A 6,640-nucleotide genomic window follows, 5' to 3' on the forward strand; every position below is an offset into this window, starting at 1 on the left:
TAAATACTTCTTTAGAGATGTGCAAATAAGTTCTGGGGTATACAAATGGCCAGTAAGTGTCAACTGATTAAAAGTCTGCTTAGCTGTATTATGCTTCTTTCTAAGACAGAGTTCTTTGTTTTGGTTTCTCTGAAAAATAAGTAATTTTAAATAAAACACACTGGCAAAGAAAAAGAGGCTGATTGTGATAGTGTGCTATGGTACGGGGTTGGTTGAAAATTAACTGTTTCAGTGTGTATGAAGGCGAAAATTACTCTGCCAGCATTATTTTGTTTCAGTAACTTAGAATAAACACATGAAGAACTTTTAAGGACCCCCTTTCGTCACTGTTAAATTACGTGGTAGGAGGTAGGCTTAGGCATGTTTATATTACAGCATAAAACATCTGGGAGGAAATCTGCATGTCCAATTAATATTCTTTGACTCTGCAAAGCCAAACTTAGGTCTGACATACCTGTTTTAAACAGACTTACTGATGGTTCTAGGTACCAGCTTCATTTTGTTTAGGCTGAGAAGGTAACACATGCAGGCTTATGAGGACACCATGTGACAGGCTTTTGTGCAGGGAGATGCATCAACCCCTGTGCACTCTGTTTTAGAAAATAAGACATTCTGCAATCAGCTATTACCTGTCAGTTGCAGGTGATGAGGAAATAAGGCAAATCTTTCTATCATGCTAGTTTTTAGAAATAAGTCAGGTTGCATACTTCTGTTACATGTTATCCAGTCCGTTGTGAAGCAGATGAAGGGTTCAAACTTAATGGGCCCACTGCTATTCTTCCTGAATTTTACTGATAAAGGGCTTTTCTGAAGATGCTGAGGCAGTTGAATTGACTTAGGGAAAACAGCAGACTTTGCTCTATCAAAAAGCACAAAAGATAAATGTATGTCACTGTAGAGAATGCGTGAGAATTCCTTGCTGTTTATATTTGAGGCAACGGTGATGTATGTCATGGATAATGACATGTTACCCAAAAAATCAGTTAGATCCCTTGAATTGTTAGTGACCATGGACCAAAAGTCTTCGTGATAGAGGACTTGCTGAAAAGTTGTCTTCTGTAGGCAGGACTTGGACTTGAGTCAAATTTCTGTGTCCTGCTTGTATAGGAAGACCTAAATCAATGTTTTAATTAGGTCTTAAGCATACCTATGTAACTAAAAGTACTGTTGATGCTTTCATATTTACAAAGTTTAAAAATGTCTGCCTTGGTTGAAGCCTTATGTTAACAGTTTTTCATTTGTTTATGGGGTTTTGGGCGTGTTTTGGGGTTGGGTTTTTTTTGTTCAGTTGGTTGGTTAGGGTTTTTTTTCAAAATACCTGATTGTTTCAGTGTGAAGTTCAGAAATGCCATATATTGTATTTAATTGTATAATGGACAGTCTTAGAAATGGTGAGATGTACTTGCGAATTCTTTGGATTCCTACTTATGTCTTCCTGTAAAGACACATTTGAATGGAATTAATTAGGTTTATTTTGAATAAATATCCCTGTCTGTGGTAGTGATCTCTGTCCCGAGGCATTGCCGAGCAGATCTCAAGGTTTGAAGAGATCTCTGACGACATTTAAATTTGTCAGCCGTTGTAGGTTCCTCTAATAATGTCACATAAGGGAATGAAAAGTGTTTTGATGATGGTTTGTGTCCACCATGGAATGAATGAAAGGACACCAGCAGATGGCCTGAAAACATCCGTGGTTTAGATGCTCGTCTCCTTACACTTTATCTTTGATTCCATCTATAACTTTGTTTAAAGGATTGCTTGCAACCATGCATACTTTACAGCAAGCAGGCTAACCGTGAACGTGTACTTTGTTTGGTGTCTTTTTAAAAAATGCTATTAACATAAAGATTGGATACCTACATGTGTTGTGATATTTTTCATGCCTTTTAAAAAAGAAGAATGAAAAATGTGAATTATTTTTCAAAAGTCTGATCCAAGAGAATTGGAAAACCTTACTGGATGGAGTTTCCACTTCTTTTCACTTACTGCTCTCAAAGGAGTGTCAAATTCTGTTTGTTAAAAACTGAAGTGGAAGTAACTCGTATTTGTTCCATGTTAGAATTTGCACCCATAGCAAGGGAGAAAAACTCTCCTGTATGATGTGAAGTCAAGTGTTCTCAAAAGCACATTTGTGGATACGTGTTCTCTGTGGATCAAGTCTGAACACACGTCTGTTCTTAAAATGTTGTCTGCTCTGTAAAACTTGTGTCTGATTTTGTGTTGTTTCTCTCTGCTTGCATTGCCGTGTTGCTGACAAAAGCATGCACAGGGTCGCATCAGAAGATACTGTCAAGCCTGGGAAACTGGAGGAACACGGCGGATTGCAGTTGCAACATAATATTGAACATGTGGGAAATAAGTTTGAACTTTTCCTGTTCCATATATATGACACTATAGGGTCCAATGCAGCAGAGAAACGTGCATTTTCATCCTGACTACATTTCTAGAGGAAATGTCAGTATTATCCAAGTTGTATTTCCCCTGTTTTTTATTTGATGGTGTTAAAAACAATTCTTAGCAATTGTTAAATCATCTTTATATAGTAATGGTGCCCTCACACTGTGAGGTTCTTCACTGTATTCAGGTATGTTATATTCACGCTAATGGTTCATACTGACCAGTTTGTAAACTGAACTAGCGGCGTTTGGGCAATGTGAGTGAGAATAATGAAGTTTAAAGCTCCTTTTAGTCTTGACTCAGCCGTAAGACAGAGCGACTTTAGAAGTTTTTCCTACCCTGAATTGTATCTCCTTGTTCTCTAAATATGGACGTTAATTTGTTGGGTTTTTTTAAAAATTGTTTTCACTTTTGACTCAGTTCATGAGTACAAGAGATTAAAAGATTAAAAAACCCAACATACGTCCAGAAAGGCGTGGGTGGAATAGCAGCAGGAAGCTGGTAAATTAGCTCAGTCATCTTGAAACTTTTATCATTCATTTTGATAGTAGAATGCAAGTGATTCTCAAGTGCTAGTAGGACTGATTGTAATACACTTCTTCTGTTAATGGAAAGAGTGATAATGTATGCAGGCAGGAATGTTTCCATTTTTATGTAGTAATGTTTCACAAAAGAACTTCAGCTTAACTGCTTAAAAAAACCCACAATGAGTTATTTTAAATAGATGTGAGTATGTGTCAGCTGACAAGAGTTTTCTTCAGTTTTATTTGTGAAAACCAATGCTTGAATACAGCTCCAAGATAATTTCTGGTGAATTATTTCCTACACTAAATAAAATCACATAGTACTAATGAGATTTCCTGCACTTGTTCTTTGCCATTTCTGGATCAGGTAAACTTTCAGGCATTTTCTTAGGAAGCAGAAGGGAGCAGATGCGTAAAGAAGGGTGAGAAAAGAAAGCCGTCCACATTCAGCACAGGAATGAGGAACAGAGAACTGAGAGTGACGTTTGTTTTCCAGTAAAGAAGTGCTTAAGGATACTTTTTCCTTAATAGAAACTTAGTTTGACATTGAGAAAAAATACAGTCTTGTATGTTATAATGCTTTTTCCATTGGGCCCAAGACCTTTGAATTTTTTGTCTCTGTATTTCACACAGGCAATCTCATCTGCACTGCAAAGTGAAAATGAGGCTTGAGAGTAGGCTTGAGCATCACAGGCTCCATGGCTTCTGTATTTGCCATCTCCCTTGCTGGCTGTAAAATGCCTGTTATTTAGTTACCAAGCGTCTGCACTGTACCGAGAGGAGGCAGGCTCAGGATATATGATGGATTGACACCATACCTGTCAGCTCTCCAAAAGGAAAGCAGGTATGAAATTTGACTTCTAGCTTATTATTGAGTAAAATATTAAAAAGCAGTGTATGGTATTGCTCTAACCAAGCAGCAACAGTGCCCAATGGAGGAGCAGTAAATGTCTAGGTTTCCAAAGGTGCCTGTCTCAAGAATAAGCCAGTAAGTCTGCATCACCACAATATCCAACAACGGAGCAAGGTGTATGTGCTACAATCTGCATGAGGGTAAACTGCCCAGAGAAATGTTAGTATTAGAGTAACAGAGAGTTGAATGCAGAAATAACCAGTACCTGGAGGGGGAAATCGCATAATGCATCAGAAATACAATGCTGCTGTTGTCAACATAAAAAATGAGTATGATGATTTAAGAGGATGACAAGTAGCTGGTAGGGATGTGTGACATGGGAGTGTGAGGCTCTCTGGTTAAGGCTGTCTAGGCCTCCTGTCCATTTAAGAAATGGCAAATAGTTTTGGAAGGGGGATTTATGCTCTGGGGCACCATGCTATATCAGAAGAGTCATTAGTATTGAAATGAATTGTTCTGAGGAGTGCAATTTAGAAAATAATATTTTTTTCTTAACCTGAAGCCTGTGAGCAAATCCAATATGGTGTTGAAGTCCAATATGTAGTATTCCACCAGACTGACTTGCTTTTGCTAGGGATGTTTGCCTGAGTCTGTACAGGTGCATGTGAGCACAGGACTGGGAGGAACAGCCTGAGTTGGAAAGTCCAGATTCCACTGGTATGATGTGGTGTCATGATTTTCATAAATACGTTAAGCCTCATTTTAAAAGTAGTTTAGGTGTTTTGCTCCTCTTACTCTAACTGGAAAGGATGTGTCAGAATCTTACCATTGTAAAAATTAGGAACCATCTTCTAATATCTAGCTTATGTTTGTGTTTGGCCAGTTTATATCTTCTTTTTTTTTTCTCATAGGACACTATTATTTTTTATCTTGCATATCCTTTCCTCTTTCTTAGGTTAAATCCCTGATGTATCTATATCTCTTTTTTGCCAGTCCTTAGATACAGGCTCTCCATTCCACAAAGATCCTCATAGCAATTTTCCTCATTAATTGCAGTTTGGCTTAATCTTTCTCGAACCGGAGGGCTCAGTCCTGAAGTCTGGAGAATTTAGAGTGAAATGTACCCTGTGCATTGTACAGTAGCGCTAATATCTTCCTCATTCTGCTGGGAAAATCTGTTCTGATACAATCTGTGTTTTTTGGAAGACTGCATTAGAAAGGCAATTCAGTGGCGTCCTGGTTGTACCTGTTCTCAGGTGCTGTTGTGCTGGTTGTCTGGCACATGGTACGTACCTGACTTAGCCAGCAAGTCTGCTGTGGCATGCTCAGAAGAGCAGCAGGCTAGTACAACTGCCCACCACCTGTCTGACGCTTGTAGAAAGAGGTCTGTAACATCTCGCTGTGCTTACCACCCAAGGCCACCTCTCCCACGCCATTTCAGGTGCATGATCACCCACTGCAGAATTGCAGCTTGTTAGTCATCTGCAAATGCATGAGTATGTTTTCTGAATGCTGAGCTTCTCTTACCTCAGCCTCCAAAGTCACCTCATTCTTTCTGTATTCAAAGCCTCCTCACTTTAATATTATCTTCCAGCTTGGTTTCATTGGCAGATTTCATCAGATAACTCCAGATTTTTGTAAAAAAAAAAAAAAAAGAAAAAAAAAATTAATGGGTCAGTGCTCCCTCCACCTTGGTACTTCCTTTTCAAAGCTCCTAGTTGTCACCTCCTCTTTAGCATAATCCATCTTCACCTTTCAGTGCCTTTAGGTATCCCATCTTCTCCAACAGCATAAACAATTGCCCATTGGCATGGCACGCAAGGCTTTGCTCAGGTCCAGAGAGGTGACATCTATGGCATTTCCCTTTGGAAGCTCAGTTTTCTAAATGAAGGTACCAGGTGAACATGGCATGTGTATGTGTATCTTTATAAAACCAAGCTACATTTCTCCCTACTTATTCCTGTCTGGCTTTCCTTCAAATTGTTTTGAAGTCCTGCATGCTATGGAGACAAAAGTTGCAGTTCTTGTTTATCCAGAGCACTTTCTCCTTCCCTTCAGCCCTTCTGAAATACAAGTCCAAATACACTGTACTGGTCACCCCAGCTTGGTTGAAAGTCAAAACTAGGCTTGAAAACCAAAAACTCTTGTGATTTCAGACTGCTGTTTCTTTCAGACTCCGGGGATGGTTCCATTTTCCTTTTGGGTGAAGATTTTTATACTTCCAGCACTTGCTATGCTAAATTAAAAGTTCTGTCACTTTTGGGGTTTGTGTTTTTTTTTCTCTGAAAGGTGTGATGTAGTTCATCTTCAAGCCTTAGACTTCCAGCGTCTGTCCACTCTCAGGGGACATGTCCCAGGGGTCACTGATTACAAACTACCTCGACGGTGTATTGACAAATGCAGCAAGCAATGCAGAGTTAACAAAATAGTTATTTAATACTTCACTTTAAATGTATCCTCTCTTGTGCACTTTGTACCATCCCACACCAAATCAATGAATCATGTTAGGATCTGAAAATGCTGTGTCTTTCCTGAATGATCTTCATGTTTTACAGTTGATACATTGGTCACTGTGTACACTACGCTCATGCTGGTGAGCTGAAAACAAGTTTAATAACTCAGTCTACTAGGTATCTTACAAACCATAAAGAAAACTTTATACAAGTTGTATACAAACTGAAGATAAAATATTGTTTCTAACTATTAATCTGTGTTATAAATTACAAGATTTCAAATATTTATATAATCTCTAGTAACTGTACAGGTTGTCTACAAACTGTCAGAATAATATAGAATATAGAATAGTATATGCAAATAGGGTTAACATTACCTGTTTCTTCAACTCTGTGGGTAGGCTATCAGCAAG

The sequence above is a fragment of the Mycteria americana genome, chromosome 1 (genome assembly GCF_035582795.1).
Source record: "Mycteria americana isolate JAX WOST 10 ecotype Jacksonville Zoo and Gardens chromosome 1, USCA_MyAme_1.0, whole genome shotgun sequence".
In the NCBI taxonomy this organism is placed as follows: Eukaryota; Metazoa; Chordata; class Aves; order Ciconiiformes; family Ciconiidae; genus Mycteria; species Mycteria americana.